Consider the following 22,415-nt stretch of genomic DNA (forward strand, 5'->3'; position numbering starts at 1 on the left):
AAGGAAATACTGTGGTAATTAGGGAACTGACTACCCCGTGTCAGGGATAGAATACCCATCGCCTTTTAAGGAACAATAGCAATTTAGAAGATCAGTCACAACTATGCGGGGAGGAAATAGATTTCTCAAATGGGAGAAACGCCGTGTAAAAACTGGGAGGATATTGGGGTATACTATATATGCAATAAAGATATTTACCGGGATAATGTTGATGCGCAACTAAATACACTAAAGAACCGACCTATCTTTTCAAAATTTATGAAAAGCATTGTTACTAAAGGAGACATTGTGAAGGAAATTTATGAAAATTTAACGACGAATAGACCTTGCTGACTGTGTGCACAGAATATGTTTATTGTTTCACTAACGAAGGTTCTGATATAGGAAACTGTTATGTCATACTGAAGTCATGTAAACCATGACATCATTGTTATATTACTGAATATAAACCAAATGGAAGAAATTACTTAAACACGTGAAGGGATGTTGGAGATAGGAGGATATTTGAGGAAGATAAAAACACAGGAAAACCATGAGTGGCATAAATTCAGAAAGACTCTTTTGGCTACGTGTGTGTGTTTGTGTGCTCGTCCTCAGAGAAAGAGATAGAATCTACTATATGATCTTAATATAATATATCGTCATAAACAAACAGACTAAGGCTAGAAAAGTATTCACCCGTAAGCCAGTGAGGACGTTCGCTTTTATGATCCTTGTAACAGTAACTGAAAGTGGTTCATACCTGAAAAAAAAAGAAAACAGTCATTATAGACAAACTAGTGATGATATGCCAAGTTCCACACCAAATCAATCATGAATAATCGACAAAAATTTAAATTATCTCCTTGAAGGGTCACTTTATCCGGAAACATTCTTTTAGTGTTAATATACATATAGTTAATAGTCTCACAATCGTCAGGCTTAATACTCTACCGATAATCTAAGATACAGTGATTATCTGAGAAGAGCAGAAATATATAAACATTCTCTTGCCGCATTTAACCACGCCGTAATTTTGGTGTCGTACTGAAAAATATAATACAAAGTTAAAACCCCTTAGAAACTGAGAGAGAGAGAGAGAGAGAGAGAGAGAGAGAGAGAGAGAGAGAGAGAGAGAGAGAGAGAGAGCCTACTCTTGAGACCCTCAAGGGTATTCCATTTAATCAAGCTCATGAAGAAATGTAATTTCTTCAGGGAGGGAAAGAGTGAGACTTGTGGGTGAAAAGCGTAGTTTCCAAGATGATAAAAGTAAAAAAAAAAACGCACCATAAAAGATCTACAAAGTAATCAGAGCTCTCACCACATGACAGATTTCAGGCCCCCCAAACAAAAGAAGTCGACGTTCCATTGTGCTTGAGGTTGGGACAATAACGCTTCTTGAACACCGGCCTAATTCCAGCAAAATTTATCCCACTTTTAGGTTTATTTGTTTTCGTTAACGCTGATTTACAAAGTAGAAAGGTATGCTCATATTTAAATTATCTATTATAAGAAATTTACGAATGAGTACGAATGTAATTCATCGAATAATTTAATTTGCATGCATAATTATTATGAACTTCTGCTTTCCCTTCTTACCTATAGTAATTTTACTTGCAATTAAGGCTCCTTACGAGTAACTTGAAAGAATACGTCTGCCATAAAAAATATAATGCAAAAATATAAATGGGGTAATTTGTAATTTTAAAAATAAAGATTGTTGAAGGGTTATACAATAATATATTTTCATTATTCAAAATGTAATGACTACAATACTATTTACCTACCCCTCATTAGATATGAAAAACCAGATAATTTTTATATAGCCAATGAGAGAGAGAGAGAGAGAGAGAGAGAGGAGAGAGAGAGAGAGAGAGAGAGAGAGAGAGAGAGAGAGAGTACTTCAAGATCATTAAAAATCTGGGATCCTTCAGCTGTGACTAATTTTTTCTTATTCAATGACAATACCAGGACGTAAAATAAAACTTTCAAGAGGAAATTGCAATTAAATAAGAGTGCCACATTAGTGAGGATATTCCAAAAGTGAGGTGCAATCATACTACTTTTCCCTTCTTCGCGATTTTATAAATTTTCTTTTCGCTTCGGAAATGAAGTCCCATCTGACAGAGGCAGGTGTTGTACCGCTAATGAAGTATTGCACAGGAAGACTGCTGTACTATGAAATATACATGATTAATCATTCCTGTTATCTTTCATGTACAATGCGCATCATATAGAGAAGCATAGTAAAGTCTGCCTACTATTTGCTTAGCCGGTCTTTAGATTATAACGTAACTTCTGACTTATTTTTGAAAGTGAGTGTACTGCACTCTAATTAAAAAAAAATCCTTATCCGTTACTGCATATGGCCAAGTTTTTAAGAAGTTATGAAACTTATATGATATAGAGAAGCTTAAGTGAAATATTTATTAATAAAACCCGAAAGATAAGTGAAGCTTAAATGGCAGAAAAATTAAAGCATTCCTTAATACATATTTGTAAAAAATCGTCACCAACAATATTTAAAATAGAATATAATGAATAGGTTGAATTTTTAGGAAAATAATGAAAGTAATAGTAGCATCAGTGCCAAAGCTGAAAAAGGCTTAACAAATTTAGTCCTACTTCATGGCTATATACCTTTCTTTGTGGTTGTTTCTCAGCAAAGTTTTGATCAAGAACATAACTTTTCGTGGATAAGAACGATGCCCAGGGGAAAGATAAGCTTAACTCAGATGAAGAATAATTTCGTGTATAATTTTTCTGGAAGACACCATCGTTCCTTGTAAAGTTCTTATTGTTAAATGGCGGAGCGATTGCAAATGTCATTTGTTACTAATGGGAAGAGAACCACTAGCATAATACGGCAACATGAATTCCTCATTTAATTCTTCAGTTACTCTGAAATTATTAACTGTTATCAAATAAAAATATCTGATTCTCTCCGAGCACGTCTATTTTGGAAAGTGTTTTAGTTATAAACACAAATTCACCATACTCTCGAGGGGTTTCCATTTGAAAATGTCTGAAGTTCGTGAGCCTTTTCAGTTATTGCTTAAATGTGACATAAATTACTTCTAAAATACATGTTGCTAGGTAACACTCGATATCATATAAATTTTTCAATGGTATATCACCTCTCCCTCTCTCTCTTCCTTTTCCTTAAGAAGCTATCTCAATGTTCATTCTATTTCCACGTTTTAACCAAATACTCCGCCACTCAACTTCATTAATCGAACAACCTACGATAAATACATAAATACACATACACACATAAAATAAAATTATATATATATATATATATATATATATATATATATATATATATATATATATATATATATATATATATATATATATATAGTTGTGTGCGTGTGTACAATGTGTGTGAATGTAAATTCTAATCTTTACTGTTACATATTCTTCACATGATGGCTCAAAAGCAAAACGGCCTATGTTACCTGCAAAAACAAAGAAAAAAAGATATTTATTTTTCAGGTTCAATAATATTGGCTATGCATCTCTCATCCCTCCATAGCAGTGTAAGGAAGACCAGATTTCTTTACGAACTGGAGTTAGTTCGGAACAGCAGATACAATGGACAAGCCTTTGTTTGTGCCAGTAATTTATTGGGAACCACTGATGCCATAAATTATCGAAAGGAATGCATTGTATTCTGAATCTATATTTTTTTCATCACTGTTCGCCTCATCGATCTCTTACCCTATCCGGTAATGTATGGCAGTTTTGTTTCTTAATAAAGTATATGTAAAACAATTTCTTATTACCTCTTTTTTAAAAGGTGGTTCTCTCCCATGCCACACATTTTCAGTGGATTTTCAGATAGCCATGTATTTGTAATTGATATGCAAATCACCATACTCGTTTTCCAATCATTTAAAAAGAAAATAAAACTACGAAATTTCTCCAATTTCAATCCTATTAACAAAGTGATGTAAACTCAATTATAACAGTGATATATATTAATGAAGTGCCTCGGTCATAAATTATTCCATGACAATATAGCATCCTTTTTTCTAGCTATTACCGTAAAATATTTTTTGTGTAATTCATACCAGTATCATTTCATAACATCCTTCATTAATAAAGAAACATGTTATTGTGTTTCATAGATTCTTGCCCTGAAGCAAAAAAGAACTGTTATGAGAATTACTAGCGAAATGGGATACCGAATTTAATTATTTAAGAATACTTCTTAATTCGGAAATGGTATTGATAACTCATTCACATACTAGAAATTTTGTTTAGCGATTTCTTATTACTCCTAGGAGGCAGAGACAAGCATTCAACATCTATCGTTGACTCTGAAATTTATGTTGCTGCTAATGTGTGAGATATCGGTCATTCAATAGTTTACTGCGTTTCGTAGTACCCTAAGACACGTACCAATATTCTATCAGGAATTCTGGAGTGAGCATTAGACACGTGAACTTGGTTAATGCACCTCTAATACCAGAGTTGAATGATCATTAAACACTTGATACCTCAGGCTTTTTCTATAAATTTGCCCCAAGTCAATGTCCGATAATCCATACGGGGTGAATCAATTACATCTGTTAAGCAGTTTGATTATACATACATAGCCAAAATTTGATCTGCATAAGATACAAAAAATATCCAATACCAAGACTGTAAAAATCCAGGAGTTTGGTGAATTATTAGTTTTTCAAACTAGAATACACTTTATAAATGATTAAACAGGATATAATGCCTTCCAATAGGAGATGACATTTCTTTTAGCGATATCACGACTATCTTTAAAGAATTAGTCAAAATGGAGCAGTAGCCAGACATGGTGGCTTGTATTTTATCGAAGCCTAGTACACAATTCTTTACCATCCTGATTACTCAGGAAGAGCATTTTTCTGTCGTGAATCGTAAAGTAAAAATGAAAGACACATTATCCCAGCTGACGGAGGTTCATAAGACATTTAATTAATTTTAAAATATTCAGTTTATTGTAACCTCCCAGGAAGGTGTGAACATTTGAAATCTATTAAATTTATTAATGCAGACATTATAAAGCCTTGAAATAGTACATACGGTAAGAAGTTACACGAATTACATTTGGCAGCAATACTTGTTGAGAATTAAAGGGACTCAAGAACCTTATCCTGTGTCAAAAGTGGAGCTCCCAAAACTGAAGCTTCAAAAGAAAAGTTCATCTAAACTAGAGATTTAAGTTCTCTTGTCGCCATACAAACCCCTGTTGTATGCAACACTTAAGGTTTTGAATCCGTCAAGACTTATTCATGTAAATACTTTATATGTAAGTCAGATCTTGCAAGAGACTAACTTTTACAAGATTTCATGCATACCTCAGATAGTACAGGAAGAATTTCAACGATTCAAATGATATCTTATCTTTCTACTAGTTAACACTAACAGGGGTGGTTTACGGGAAATGAATAAACCCGTCATCTATCATAATTTTGCTAGTCTTTGATTTATGTATTTAGGGAGGATAGGATTACAAGTTAGTTTTTTTATTGTCTGGACTTATCATGCTTGTCCTCTAATATTGCACAATACTTGTGTAATATGCATCTCGGCTGCTTACATCCTCTTATAAGCCATTTGGTTGGTTTCTATCTCTCCAGCGCTCATGAAGGTTTTTCAAGTTTTTACACATTTTCACTTAATGCTAGTATATCCTGACAAATTTCCTGCATCGTTTAAATCAGACTGAAATTAATGAACGTCTTTACTTACTGCTCAGGAAACTGTTTATCCATATAAGTACTTCTGATCTATAAACTGATTGTTGGAGACTACACTTGCTCTCATACACATATTTCATGTGACCAGCAATAAAAAGTTCTTATAAATTGTATTCCAGTTAACCTAAACATATGGTACATGTTCCACACGATAGTGTCAAGTATCATTTGTTGCTTTAAGTATTTATTTATATCATTATTGTTTTCAATATAGTATGGATGGAATAAAAGTTAGGTAGTTCAAGAAAATTGAGGCTATTGATTACCAACCATGTACCATTCAGCCACTCCAGAATTCATGACGCATAACTAACGCAATACTGAATGGCACTCCATATGTGACAGTATTCGGTTTTCTTTCGACTGGGCTTTCCTTTTTGTTGCAGTTGAAAAACAGTATCATCTAATGCTGTCAGAATACGAAGTACTGATACTGTTAAGGGGCACATATTTCATATAAATTGTTCTTCTATTTTTGGTTCTATGTTCCGATGTTGAGGTAAGCACCAGGCAACTATTTTGCCGTTGTAGTAAAAAATCTTCGAAAATGGACTATTCGTTAATTTCTAAAACCGACTTCAACAGAAAACTTGTTTGTTATTGCTTTCAGTGGTTAATCTTCATGAAGCATGCACATTCTCTTGAGGTAACAGGATGTCAAACTGTCATATACCCTCGGTCTAAGGTTAAAACTTTGGAATTCTTTTCGGCAGGGTTACTGATAAACATATTCATAATAGGGTTGTCTAGCAACTCCAATGTTCCATGTACTTTTGTGTTGACTTGTGGCTTTTTTTTCAGTGGTAATTCATGGCAGTAAATATTTGGCAGTTTGTTTAATTTATATTTATTTTTTTTTTTTATCTTCTTCGCTATTTAATTGACGCAGTCCATCTGTGTTTTGCCATTGTCCCACACACTTGCATTTGTTCAGCGCAAACTGTATGTAAGCTGATGGATTTCACGCTTGTTCCACGTATGTGTGCACGTTTTATATAATTATAATAAGGATAATACTAATATCCTTTGATCGTTCAGCTCCCTTGAAGCTCCTCTTCTGAAGATAATATCAGTTAAGGTTCTTATATCGACAGTGGAGTGGACGCAGCAGAAACCACACCAGGATTTGAAAGTTCAACAGCTCGTAACCTACAAGAGCTGGTCCACCAAATGTCTGCTTCCATCTGCATTGCTTTTCGAATGTCTCACCCACCCTACAGGAATTAAGCATCTTATGATCTGATCAGAAGTGAGGTTAAAAACTCTGTAAACAAATCCAGTAAAAAGATCTTAGAAGCCTTCTTGTACCTCTCTTTCTAATCTTATCATCATTTCATACGAGTTCAAATTGTGTATACTAGAACAAGATCCATTAACATGTTTACTAACTACTCTGTTCTCACTTGACCTAGAAGCAATATCGGTGACAAATTATCTTTACCGCCGGAAAACCCTTAATTTTTCGTCGGGGCGACGGATATCGCGGGGAACAAGTAACATGAGGTAAAGTGGCAAAAAGAAAGGGAAAATGATTGGTAATCTTGAAGCTACATCATTTTCTCGTTAAGCTTTTTTCTTTTTACTAGTGGTACCAGCAGAACTGATTCATAAATGTCCTTTCCGTACCCCGTCCTAAGAGGATAATATCACCGATATTAAATGAACCCAAGCTTTAAGTCGAACCCGTTTGCCAGGCTGAGTATTACATAAACGCACACACATCCGCCGCCATATTACATTCATATTACTTGGCATAACAAATAGATTCTCGGAAGCCCTGGGCAGTAAAAGCAGTCCATCCCTAGAAGACACTGGCTTACTGATGACTTAGTTCCCGTTTTAAAAGTAAAAGAATGAATCATAGCATTCACACTTTGCAGGTCCAGAAGCTGTACGGTTGATACTCCCATCACAGCTCCGGCTTTTATCTCAGATTATTCAAGTAGGAGTACATTTTCGTTCTCATTTGAAAAAAAATTATTGGCAAAAACCGAATAATATTCAACTCGAGTTAATGGCAAGACTTACAGACTTTTTACACACACACACACACACAGAGAGAGAGAGAGAGAGAGAGAGAGAGAGAGAGAGAGAGAGAGAGAGAGAGAGAGAGAGAGAGCAGCGAATCGAGGTGTAACCGATCAACAATAGAATGCACATTTTTTATTTGATACCGACTTCAAAGTTTGTTAAAAGGCATAGAAAGTTATAGAATGCCTGGCATAGTGCCAGCTAACGTTCATGCTTCTATAACTTTCACGGTCCACTCTCCATTGTTTTACAAGAATAGCTATGTTTAGAGTAAACAAAACACACACCCGAAAGAAAGAGGGTATTTTGGTCGTTCCCTGAATTTACCCAAAATCCAGCTGCATCATCAGTAACCTCTCCCATGTTTTGTCTCTACACAAAGGAGAGGATCTGGGCGTAAGCCCGGCTACATCGAAATTAATCGAGAGCATCAAGAATGTGCATCATTGAAATGCAAATGCTATCTCTGGTATAATCATAGACATTCATCGCACCAGTTGGATAAAACAAACCACTTTTCGGATATTGCAGATCACTGGATGATTAGCTTGATTGCCCGAGCTATTATCTGGGATATACGAGTTTCCTCCGGGGACGACCATGCAATAGATAGCTTTATAATTATTATCTGTTCTCTTGCTTCAAAATGTGGTTGAGAGAGAGAGAAAAAGAGAAAGACAGAGAGAGATAGCTGTTGACCATGCATATTTTGTAGAGTAAACAGGGACCATAGTTATATGTTTAGGTGTACTTTCATGTGCAATTGTAGCTTAGTTATATGTTTAGGTATACTTTCATGTGCAATTTTAGCTTAGTTATATGTTTAGGTATACTTTCATGTGCAATTGTAGCTTAGTTATATGTTTAGGTATACTTTCATGTGCAATTTTAGCTTAATTATATGTTTAGGTATACTTTCATGTGCAATTTTAGCTTAGTTATATGTTTAGGTATACTTTCATGTGCAATTTTAGCTTAGTTATATGTTTAGGTATACTTTCATGTGCAATTTTAGCTTAGTTATATGTTTAGGTATACTTTCATCTGCAATTGTAGCTTAGTTATACGACAAGGTTAAGTTTTCTAGTGGATGGCTATTGGGAAGAAAGAGAGCTTTTTTTTTAATATCAAATCCCTTCAGTTTGCATTCTTATTCGTCCTTGAATTTCCTGGTTAATTATCCATCTACAAAGAAAAAAAAAGGAGATATTTTTATGTCTTTCCTGCCACGCACACACATCAGAGCTAAACCAAAATATCGGAGAACAGGTCAGATGCCAATTACTTACAACGATGATATGTAATCAATGAACGGTTAACTGGTTTCCATTTCAGCCCGTAAGGTGATGAGCGCAATTTGGATCATATCAGGTCATCCCTAAATATCAGGGGAGATCATTTCCTTTTATTTTTTTTCAATTTCAGTAAAATAAACGAAATATATAAGGCATTCTTAGCAAGACTACGGACCATGAAGAAAGTCTGAAATAGTTTAATATTCACCAGGTTTTTGTGGACATTTTGTATTCACTAAAGGGCTTGATTCTGTTACTAAGCGCATTTTGATGTTTTTCCAACGACAATAAAAAACAGCTTACCTTAACAATTTCCATTTGAAAGGATCTTGTAAGGACTTGTAAATAGAAATGCAGATCTGGGCTAAGTTTTTATTTTCCATTTGCTTATCGTATTTATTATTTTTTGAGCCCTTTGAGACGCTCACCTGGGTGCCTTAAATTCATACATGATTAAGAACTAAGATAAAGGAAGAAGAGATATGACCAAGAGTGAGGGTAAATCTTTCTTAGAAGGGAAGGTTTGTCTACATTCTTTATGATTTCATGGAAAAAATAATGATAACAAAAAATGTCATGAAATCCAGCTGTTTTTTTTCTGCAATAATCACTGGTATAACGATGGCTTTCAAATAATTGGCTCTGTGGGTAATTAGAATAACACGCTGCAATTCCATTTTAATTTCCGTGATATATTTTGTCAAACTGACTAACTTTCTACTTTCGTATATACAGTACACATAAGCCAATCATTCCCACAGCAAGTAATGAAAAGGGAGAAAAAGTGGTTGTGTCTTGTTTCGCAACACCGGCGCAATAATCGTCTATTCTGGTATCTCCTTCTCGTGTCCTTTGATAGAGCAAATATCATCTTCGCCATAAATGATTATAGCTCCAGGAAATTCATTACGTGGCAGAATTTATAATGAGGCCTGGGGGGAAATTTACTGTTACTGCCATACTTAAACACATTGGGGAAGGGGCACGCTAATGCGTTTCCGATTATTCCAAACCGGTTTTGTCTCTTGATATTAACTTTAGAGTTGCCTTTATTGCTTTGCAAATATTTGGTAAAGAACACGTGTTTGGGGGAAACCCTAAATTATAATCAAATTCGTATGGAAAAATACAGACAAGGAGACTTTAGTAAATCTGGAACATTACATTTCAATCACATAGGCAAGTAATTTTGTAAAGAATACCGAAAAAATGTAAGGCGCCCTTACGTCTACATACAGATGTAAACAAGAATATGTAAGTAGATGCAGACACACGCGTACACAACCATACATACACACAAATATACTAAGTATACACACACCCATATATATATATATATATATATATATATATATATATATATATATATATATATATATATATATATATACATGGCGAACAATTTGATATAAAAACAAATTCAGATCCAACGACTCTTTCATTTGGGCTACTATTAAGACTATATTTGATATTTTAACATGGACAAAATTATTAATTTAAGGGTGTTTTAATCTAATTTGTACATTTAAAATATGATAGTGAAAACATTAAAGAACTGTTAAGATTTGTGTTTTTAATTGTCATCGTTATGTTTCTGCCATATTTGCTGAATTCCTTAACAGTTAAAGAAATACATGAATTTAAAATTATGATTGATCAAAGAATTCAGAAATGCTGATGATCAAGTATCGAAAGTAGCGGCCGCACCAACAAGAGAAGTCAAAAGTTACTATTAAAATATTTATTTCTACAATAATTTCCATCCCAGACTATTACGTTATGAGAGAGAGAGAGAGAGAGAGAGAGAGAGAGAGAGAGAGAGAGAGAGAGAGAGAGGCTACTTCCAACAATTTTCTATCTCTTCCTGTCTGTCAAAGCTTAACTTTCGATAACTCCTTAATTTCACATCGTAGAATTTATTTACTGAGTGTCAGTTCTCCCATTGTATACAAGCCTTCTTGTAAACGTTTCCTCTTTATCTTTCCCTGCATTTCATAGAAGGTTTCTTAACACTTCTGTTGTTTTGGCAAAGTAAAATCATAATCATATAGTTTCATTGCACGAGCTGACCGTTAATTAAACATCCACCCAGGAAGACAAATTAATCGGCTAAACTACATAAGAACATTTTAATAGAAAGATCCTGTAAAATGCAATCAAATGAACCAAAAAAAAAATCCATTCACTTGTAACGTGAATGTGAATTTTACTAAAAAAAAAAAGTCAGCGCTGTCGACATTATCTGAAGCTGGCATTAAGTTAAAAGAACTAACTTTGAATAATGTGAATAGTCGGTGTGAGACAAAGCTAGGGTCCACAGATACTTTTCGCATTTTACGGAGCACCTTCCCTGACTGTTATGAATGGTAAGATAAGGAGCTCATTAATTTCTTCATCAGCTCAGTTTTCATATGAAAGTCCTAATTCTTTGAGTTTAGAAAATTCAGAAAGACACCCATGTGGATCACAATAATGTATGATGAAATAATAACAAAAATCCGAAAGAAACTTTTATACATACAGAATCACACACTGATGCGCAGACCAAAACATACATACATACATACATACATACATACATACATATATATATATATATATATATATATATATATATATATATATATATATATATATTGTATATATTATATATATATATATATATATAGAGATATATATATATATATATATATATAGATATATATATATATATATATATATATACATATATATTGTACATATATATCATATTATATATATATATATATATATATATATATATATATATATGCTAGAGACGTACAGAGTTGTGGAGAGACAACTCCGGAGAACAGAGACATCGAAGCTATTACAAAACTTTCCTGCCAATATAAAGTCTAACCCAATCTGGTAGAGAGAGAGAGAGAGAGAGAGAGAGAGAGAGAGAGAGAGAGAGAGAGAGAGAGAGACAAACTTTGTACCCTGTTAAATAATCTGGAATTAGGACAAGATTATGGATGTCTTAGTCCCTTAAGTAAATGACTCATTAGGCCTTCTTTATTGACAATGCTGAGGAAGTCACTCCGTTTTTTTCGGGAGACGGGATATACGTTAACATACTATGTTTTTATTTGTTAAGGTGTATGTTATCAAAATTTTATATAAATAAAAAAAATCAAAGAAACATATACGGGCAGTAATGAATAAGAGATTGTACCCACGTATTCATCTTTGTTAATTATTTGTTTTCGTTCCAGCTATTCATGCCTGTAAGATTTTACCGACTCCCATTACGAAATCCATTCATTTCCCCCGAAGAATCTAATGCCAAAATCTCCGTTACACGTAATCCGGTCAGATAAATGAAAGCTCAGTTATCCCAACTTCGCTTCGTCCGCTATTCAGAGGTGATCTTACTTTTACATCCTTGTGGTTTTACTTAGAACCTTTCAAAATAAAATTACGGGTTATAAAAAGCTTGCTTTACAGAGCGAATGGGGATCAGTGAAGAACTGTTTAATTGCAGGACAATGGTCAAGAAATAGCCTTGGATAATTTTTTTTTTATTTTCCACCGTCACAAAAAGGTTTTCTCATTTCTAATGTACATTATTTGTTCACCGCCTTCGAAAATTGTTTAGTAATATGCAGGGTAGTTTACAGTAATTACAAATTCCGATTATTTCGAAATAATATTTGGCAATTACACTCAATATTTTCTTGTAGTTGTGTTTTAGCCACATCAGCTAATTCCAAACTTAAGGAAGTTTGCTGAAATTTTTTTCTGTATTGCAATTTCAGTTTATGGAAATGCATTTTTCTTTCTTGATGTATATTTGAGTTTGGGTAGACAACAATAAAAATCTAAACACATAATGAAGGTTATTTCAGAGAAATTTATGGCTAACTTGAATTCCATCCCTAAACAGAGAATGTTAATTTTCAACAGACCTGCTTAATTTATAAGAAGAATGTTAAACATTTGATCTGTTAGACGGTCCAATTTTGTTCTTACATCTAACAATAAATAATGATGGCTGGAGCCTTTCAACAATTACTCTTCCAGTTCAAGTGTTTTATGGTATATTCCCAGCATTTGAGAACGTGGCAGTCTCTTATAAATCTCAGCATATGCTCATAACTTGCCCTGTTTAACAGCTATTTATGTAATTAATGGTTGTCTGCACGTTTCAATAAATTCCAAGCTTTTTTTTTAACAAATGATCAAGGATATCTGCGGATAGTACTTAATGTTAACCATTTGTCCAAGCGCGTGTGACCAATGACTAAGGTCATCTTTTACATTCAAATAATGTACTTCAAGTAAATCTACTTTTCTTAATTAATGATACTGAAAGAAAATTGACTACTCTGAAGAGTACTGATTTATAAAAGTAATAATTTAACCATTATATACATTTTAATGTAAGACACGCGAGAATACGTTTTGTAATAGTGTAAGAGTGTTCTTAGGTGGCTTCGTCAATTGCTAAAACATTACTATTAATGATAAACATAGTCGTTTCAAGTATTTCAACATAACCGTCTAATCTTATCATATCTTGACACTACCATTTGTAAAGGTTTACTTGTTGCTGATTCAAAGGCGCCATATAATAACCACCACAACAGATTAGATTCATATGCTTACTAATTAATATAAGATATGAAAGAGAAGCCTCTGCCTTCATTCCTATACCCACTATGATATTCACAGACACAAGCTTTAATGATTATCATTTTTATTTCCTTTCAATTTTACATATTTGTTCCTATGATATCAGAAAGTGACAGATTTTTCCAAATGAACTTGACCTGTACTTAGAAGAAAAATATGTGGATAGGGAAAACACGGGAATAATTATTCTCGTTAATGCACAGAGCACGATATGCAGGCACGTGCAATACTTTAACACAATGAGCGACAAACTGAATTAAGTTTATTGTTGACAACAACATATGCAGATAACAGAATTTTTATTAGTTGTATATTCCATACCCATCTGTAAACGGAATGCTTTTACGGGTTTGAATTCGCTGGGACGGTTCGCTATTACTGAATAATGGATGAAATAAGTGCTTGTGATTTTCCACAAATAACTTTTTCTAACTTTTCCACGATATGCTTGGTATTTATATTTCCATATTCCCAAAGGTAATGTTTGCCTTTGTTTCCCATCCATGTCAGTGCATAATTTAAACAAGAACACGTTTTGTCTGAATACTAGTAAAAAGTTAATACATTTTAGATAAGGTAGTAAATCTCCATTTATGATTCAAATCCCACCAGGGTGAATTACCAAGGTCTACGAATCTTTCTCTCTTCCCCGCTGTCTCTCTTTCTCATTGCAGCCTGAGACTAACGAATCACCGGTACCTGCCCCGTTGTCGAAGAAAAAAAAAAAATAACGGGAAAAATCGTCAATGTGAAATAATTACGTGAAACAAAGACGTTCTCTTTCTCTTAAAATTTCCCTCGATTTCAATTTTATTTACTAAGACCAATGATGAATCTCTCTCATAATATATATATATATATATATATATATATATATATATATATATATATATATATATATATATATATATACACACATACATACACATATAAGAAGCTTTTGAAACAACTTAATTTAACTGTTGCAATTTACAAAAAAAATTTTAGCTCCACTTATAACCAATAAGTCTTTGTTAATTTTTTTGCTCAGAGAAATGAACATTCCACTACAGCTGGTGCTTTACACCTCCAAGACTGTTGGAAATTTTTCCATTTCATCACATTCGTAAACAGACTGCATGCCTGCACTTGGCTAAAAGTATCATAACTGTTGTCGGTGGTAATACGTACAAAGAGAAAAGAAAATTTACTTTTCATGAAATTGAGCAAAAAGAAAGAAGAGAAGTTAGCACAGATTCAGAGGGATGTTATAAAAAGTACTACAGAGTCCAAGAATTCTGGCAGCAATCTAAGTTGAAGATTTCCCAAGGCTAAGAAAAAAACTCCCTGTAAGTTTATGAGGGAGTGGGGGAGGGTCTTGCAATTGAGCAGAAAGGTTGCAGGCGAATCAGGCTTGCAACTTCACCCATTGTAAATTCAATACATGTAAATAGAAAGCTCTCACCTTCTGGAGCCTAACTTTCAAAGGGGGAAACAGCTGTTGGGTAGAAAAAAGGGTATTGTCGTTGACCGAATATTTATCTCTATTGGGCGAAGAGCGCAAAGCCATAACTCTAAAGCCCTAAAACAATAGAATGCCTTGAATACAAAACAAATGGACATTTCAGTTTTTCCTGCCCACTTCCAATTCAGTCGCCTTTTTGTTTCTTTTTATCTGTTTTCATGAGCTAGATTAGATAGAGAAATCTCTGTTTTTTTAATAGAGTACCAACTACATCAGTTGAATAGAACATAATGTAAAAGCGTTACATTTATAATTCGGTCATAACGACGTTTTCCTTTCCCAGTCATATGGAAAAATTTATATTACTCTACAACAAAACACACACACACACACACACACACACATACACACATATATATATATATATATATATATATATATATATATATATATATATATATATATATATATATATATATATATATATATATATATATACTGTATATACTGTGTACATCAGTTCTTCAAATTATGTAGTAAAGAAAAAGAAATTAATGCGTTTTTAAGATGCATCATGAAAATCTCACAATGACGAACTTTTTTTTTGATGAACAAGTAATAAAGACAAATGACAAAAAACCTGTCAGAATTATTATTACTGGTTTTATTATAAGATCTGAACTTTCGACAACAACGCATAGTCAGAAGTATTCCTGTTACTTGCACTATAAAATTGCGCTCTAGGTCTTGGAACGATGGTACTGAGAAGAAAAAAAAAGTATAAAAAAGATTTGTTTACTTACTTCAATCTCAAATGTTTCGTGAGGATGCAATTTGTACCTGCAAAACGGTGTAAAAAGCACATTGGACAGTAGAAAATGAGAGAGAGAGAGAGAGAGAGAGAGAGAGAGAGAGAGAGAGAGAGAGAGAGAGAGAGAGAGAGAGAGAGAGAGAGAGAAGCTGAAAAGAGCACAACCTCCCCAAGGCAACATCATCGCCATCTGTTGGGGAATAAGTCAACACTAGACTCTATTGCCGCCTATTCAGACCGATTCCAGCGAAGCGTCGCAAATCTTTTAGTGTGTGTACTCTTCCCAGGCGATGAAAGTGGAAATTCACAGTTCGGGAGCAAAAGAAGTCGTGGAGTGGTCTTTGGAAATTTACACATTTCCTTGGGAGAAATAGGATAAAAATAGAGGCAGGGAAAAGAAGATTATCAGAAAGTGGTGGCATAGTCTTTTCTTATCAAAGTTTTCTGGTTTGGAGGAAACGTGCAACATATTTCCATATTCATTTTATATATATACTTATATATATATATATATATATATATATATATATATATATATATATATATATATATATATATATATATATACATCATCGTGTTTCTGCACGAGTCGCATAACGTTATGGTATATGGTTATGGTGATTCAATCTCCCAACTTGAATAAGGTGCAGTCAGCCCCGTGGTCAACATGGCCAAATTGCACAGCATTAAGCCCATGTTGATTGCCTTCTGCCCACCAGTCCATGCAGCTGTAAATGAGTATTAGCAACTGCTTGGACCAAAACAAAGGGAATGACGCTAGGCTTTCTAAGAAGGCTGTACCCTTCTGCTGCCAAATACCCACTCCAAAGGTGCATACCGAAGAAATATATATATATATATATATATATATATATATATATATATATATATATATATATATATATATATATATATATATATATATATATATATCTTGAAAAGATGTTTTTATGGCAGCAAGAGTAGTCCATAGCTACCCTATCAGCTTTATCGAAGATATGTAGATAATATTTTTATATACATTATATATATACACACACACTAACAAACTCACAAACTTACATGTGTATGTGTTAGTGTATATATATGTATATATATATATATATATATATATATATATATATATATATATATGTGTGTGTGTGTGTGTGTGTGTGTGTGTGTGTGTGTGTGTGTGTGTGTGCGGTGTGTGTGTACATAGATAGATAGACAGACAGGCTACTCATCACTTTTGCAAGATACATTTGTATGATTTATTTTCAAACTCACATCTTAGCTTTTCGATTTCCCCAAACATCTGGAAACGATAATTGCATCAAGCCTTCCGATCCGAATGAGAAATGAATGATAAAGCCTTTTTTTTCCTTGATAAGATTCTTCCCCATGCATACTAGTCAAAATGTAAGAGTAATTTATAACAGACTGTCATTATTCAGCAAAGATGAAACTATACCGATATTCATTGCATTTTAATAAATTTTATTCAATTAAGTGACAAAAAAAGCATAGCGCTCTTAAAATGAAAATGAATATTTGAAATTAAAGAAATATGTGATGCAATTTTTCTTCACCGGATTATATCAGGCATTTCTACGGCTTTGATTTTTCTCAAAAGTATACTGGATGCTCCGGATCTACGAATAAAGGGTATTGCACTTTATCTTTTTTTTTTTTTTTAAGATTGTGGGGAAACATTCTACCAACCGCAAGCGAATAGTTTCTCTTGAATTCGCAGATACTAAAGTGTATGGTACAACCGAAGGAAAACTTAAAAATGAGCAAAAGAAACGTTCAGGCATTTGATATATTAATCTTGAAGTTGGCCGACTTAATTCGCGGGCAAAGCCCTAGAAACGCCTGAGTTAAAGAAATAAAGATTAAGAAAAGTTTTAAAACAGAGATGATCTAAGCGCTGCAAAGACTAGAAGTGCTTTGATCCTTGTGCGCGGCGGTACCATCTATTTTGACAAGGATCGCTTTGAACTTTGCAGCTCAATATCACACAAACAGGAACGGGGGACTAACTAAAAAGACTTCACTGAATATTTACAGGAATTCCAGGGGAGCATCTAAAAAGCGTGCAGAATGCATGCAATCCCCGCAACAATAAAGCACAAAAGTAAAATAGTTCATTTCGAAAAAATAAAACAGAAACTATTGCTATACATAAAATAAAATAAAAAGTAGGGCCTCGGAGATATGTAGCCGCAGCTGCCATAATCATCCCTCCACAGAAATAGGACGCGACCAAAGTGCAGAGAAAAGCAACAAAAGAAGAGGGGAAAACAATGGAAGGCCTTACAGCTGTTTAAGCTTCAATACATATCCTCCCTATAATAACACTGAGCAACAATAAGACGCTTCCGGGTCACTTTCATAATCAGTATTAAGAAGAGAACAAATATATTGCCACTGGCATGCTTGACATTTTTTATATATATTCTGTCTTTTCTAGGAAGAACAATACTGATACACAGCCACGCACATCCTAAGGACTAATATCAATAAGTTTATCTTGCTTGTCTGGTCTTAATACACACAAGTAACAGAAAAATAGCCGCTACTTGCTTGTGTGCTCATACACACTATCCAAAGCAATAATAAAGGTTGAGGTATGTGAGTGGTAATACGTTAGATACTTCAAAAGAAGAAATGAGGACATGGATGGCCTGCTGAGAGAGAGAGAGAGAGAGAGAGAGGAGAGAGAGAGAGAGAGAGAGAGAGAGAGAGAGAGAGAGAGAGAGAGAGCTGAAATACCCATAAAACGTTCATGTTTGACAAAGTAAAGGATATGGTTGTTAAACGGTAGTTACAACTCAAACACGGATTTTTTTCTTATCAAATTCTACGATCCTTAATAAAGACAGGACTAAGAATCAACTCGATTCAATTAATGTATGGTCCTCATTACTGATGACATTGCATTTGATTACAAAATCTTCTGCTCTGGAACCTTGTTTTCTGTATTGTCATTGTTTTTAAAAATGTTTGTCGAGTATCACGGCGACTGATCATCAAGTCTCCATTGACACCCACCAGAAAACAATAATGTGCTGAAGTTTCCTAGACAGAATGATTATACCCCTGTTAATGCCAGCAACGATGATCATTATACTATTTTTTTTTTCGTTCGTATCCGTCTGTGTTTGAATGTTTTACTAAAACAGCTGAAGAAAAGTTACAAATTCATGTAATTACTCACTGAAGAGCTGCAAGTAAATTTCTTGGATATCATTGACAACTCGGCTCTGTCTTTTTGGCTAAGATTCACGAAATTTTCATCGGTAACCACATAAACTTTAATAATGGGGTAGGAGTAACTAAATAAATGTTCTCACAGTCTTATCAAAATCAGCCTTTTTCACGTAGTTCTGTTATCAGTCAATTAGACCCCCTTCCCTAAACAGAAATGTAAATACTATATACCATAATTTTTTAAAGCTTAAAAAAAATAAATGAAAATTTTAAGAAACGAACGTTGTAAGGCGCTGGATGAATGGTTTTCTGACTTAAAGTTTTTCACATTCGAAAAAAGCATTAAAATTTGGATTGTTGAGACTTAGGGCTAAAGAACAAATGACCATATAGAAAACAACTGAAATTCTTACCTAACTAGTACAAATTTAATATCTTAGAAAAGGTTTAAGGCCTATCTAATAAGTATGATTTATAAATTCATTATTAAAAACTTATTTGAACGACGCCTTATCTTTCCCGTTCCGTTAAATTGGAAGAAAGATAAGAAAAAAATTTTTTTTTTAGCTTATTTATGATAGGAAAAAAAAAATATTGCAGAAAAGGAGTGGAAATGAGGTCCCTTGAAACCACATTCGAAATCCTGAAACAACAAATTGAAAGAGATGAAAGCAAAACTCAAAAGCCGAGAGAGACCAAAAGGGAAGACCGTCAACATAAAAGGAAATAGAAGAGGCATCGAAATAGCCAGGAGAAACCACAGAGCAAATTCCATGCTTCAGATGCCATAGAAGAACTAATGAAAAGGAACAGGGAATGGAAGAAGGCAGACAAAAGGACTCTTGAAATACAAATTGACAAGCAGAAGGGGAACAAGAATGGGTTTATACGAGTATGAAACTGTGCGTGTCTGTGTACGTGTGTGTGAGTGTCCGAGAGAGAGAGAGAGAGAGAGAGAGAGAGAGAGAGAGAGAGAGAGAGAGAGAGAGAGAGAGAGAGAGAGAGAGAGTTTTCGGCTGCAGTGAGAATATAAATGCAATCTAAAAGATTTTACTCGTATATCTATTATAAGCTAATTTTAATAGCGCCTAATAAATAAAGCGCGGAAAACAAATAAATCTGAGAATATTTCAAAAAGGGGCTCAAAGTGATGTTTCAGCGATTCCGCTCGTCAGAAAATGAAGGCGTTCCATAAAGAAATAACCAATATTTTTGGTTGAGATAAGTATTACCTTATATTGCTGTAAAACTCTGCTTTGTAGCTTCATTGAATTTTAAACTTGCATATTTGTTTCTGAGAAATGTAAAGCTGCTTTACCAATGTTTGTTGCATGTTTTGGGAACAAAATCAAGCAAAAGCCGTGAGTTTTTTTTATAGCTTCATCTAAACTTCGTCAAGCAAAACAAAAAGTGACTTCTTTACATGCTTCCATAATATCCATTTTGATTTTTTCTTGTGAGTGTATAACACACAGGAGGCATGTCAATATGCCGAATCTAAAATATGTGGAAGATAACGTTCAAGTTTGTGGAAGTGAAACTTGTTTTCGTCAAACTTTCACATTCTCTGCCTTTTTCTTATCTTCGAATAAAAACTCATGTTAGCTACCATCAAATGAAAAGCTTGTCAAATCTGTCAGGATACATTTTTCCATTAAAACAAATTATACTTGATATGATTAAAAAGCTTAGATATTAATTTATCTGTCTGACATGTGTAAGGGATTTAACTGCAATACGCACTTAATGTTCGTTTATACCTATGAAAGGATGTATAACCTTGACAGTTCATATTACTTGGAAACGAGTACAATTGTACGCATATAATCCTTCAGATGCATAGGGTATTGTTTTCTTATCTGGAGGAGTTCCTTACACGTCATTGTTCTTTACCTAGTTGGATTCCAATACAGTAAATGATTCCATTCATACTTAAAACCTAAAATTATTGCATTTTTATCATAAGGTCGCCTCTCTCTAACTGTTGTATAGGCATTTATTAAATCACTTCTCTAGAGAGTTTCTCGGCTGACTGATGATCATTAGACTTCTCTCGAATAAAGGTCATACTTTCCATTGCACAGAAGCTAATGGGCTGCCATTTCTCACTTTATATCTGTGTAGAATACGTAATTGCTAGATGACTGCAGTGGTGAAAATGTGACTTAGTGGCTGACGAGGATGTGCAAGATAAGACCATCGATATTCTTAAACCATCAATAATTCTTAGTTTCACTCTCTGTCCTTACAGAAATTGATAATTATCGTCTTACCAATTACTTCATAATATTTCCTTAACCAGACATATTTTATACATCCTGGTCACCAACTGCATTTTCACCACTGCAACACAGCGTCTTACTTAAGCCCTATCCTTACGCAGTCAGCAGCCACCTCCACAAGCATTCTCAAACTTGTACCATTTAGTTATGCCTCTCTTCTGTCCTTCACATTCAGCAAAACTTCAGACCATTCACTTCCTCGATCCAGAATTGCATTCACATTAGGCAGCTTTAGTTCTGGGATTTCCATGTAACTTTCTTTGCACCTACACCCTTTTAGTTTAACCTGTTACACACACTATAGTTCCATGTAGTAGTCATCCCTCATTTTCATCATCCGCATTCTTTTTCTCTCTCTTGGATATCTGTGAATATCCTTCCTTGAAAGTTGTATAGTATAAAAAATCATGACCCTTTTCTAACATTTTCCTACTCACTTCATTTTCAGTTACTCTACGAACTCAGTAACTAAAACCTACTTTCTTTCTCTGTCACCTCCCTTTGCATTTAAAACACTTTGTACAGCCTCCCTTTTACATTCCTCGAACCCAGCCAGGCATACCCTAAGATTCACAAAAACGATCTTTTTCCTTCTTATTCTTTTTTATGTCTGATCCATTTACATTCCCTTTCTTACTTTTTCTTCCTTACCTTCAAAATTTTACCCACGCAACTCTGGGACCCTTATATTCGTTATTTTTCGCCTATCCCAACCAAAGACCTACACCTTTCAGCTATACAACTATAACTCTTTTCCTTCCCAGTCCTACTATACTTCCCTTCACCTTGTATTACTATGTATAAAAACCTTCAACTTTCTCCCCAGAAACACCACAAGTAGCGTACATTTTCATCTAGGATACATCCACACGCAGGCAAACGCCCCAGGCTTAGTACTTGATTTTTTCTCCTTTTTTCTTGGCTATGTGAAGATTTTCATACAAAGCACAACGGTGATTAACCCTAGGAGAACTGACTGAT

The sequence above is a fragment of the Macrobrachium rosenbergii genome, chromosome 55 (assembly GCF_040412425.1).
Source record: "Macrobrachium rosenbergii isolate ZJJX-2024 chromosome 55, ASM4041242v1, whole genome shotgun sequence".
In the NCBI taxonomy this organism is placed as follows: Eukaryota; Metazoa; Arthropoda; class Malacostraca; order Decapoda; family Palaemonidae; genus Macrobrachium; species Macrobrachium rosenbergii.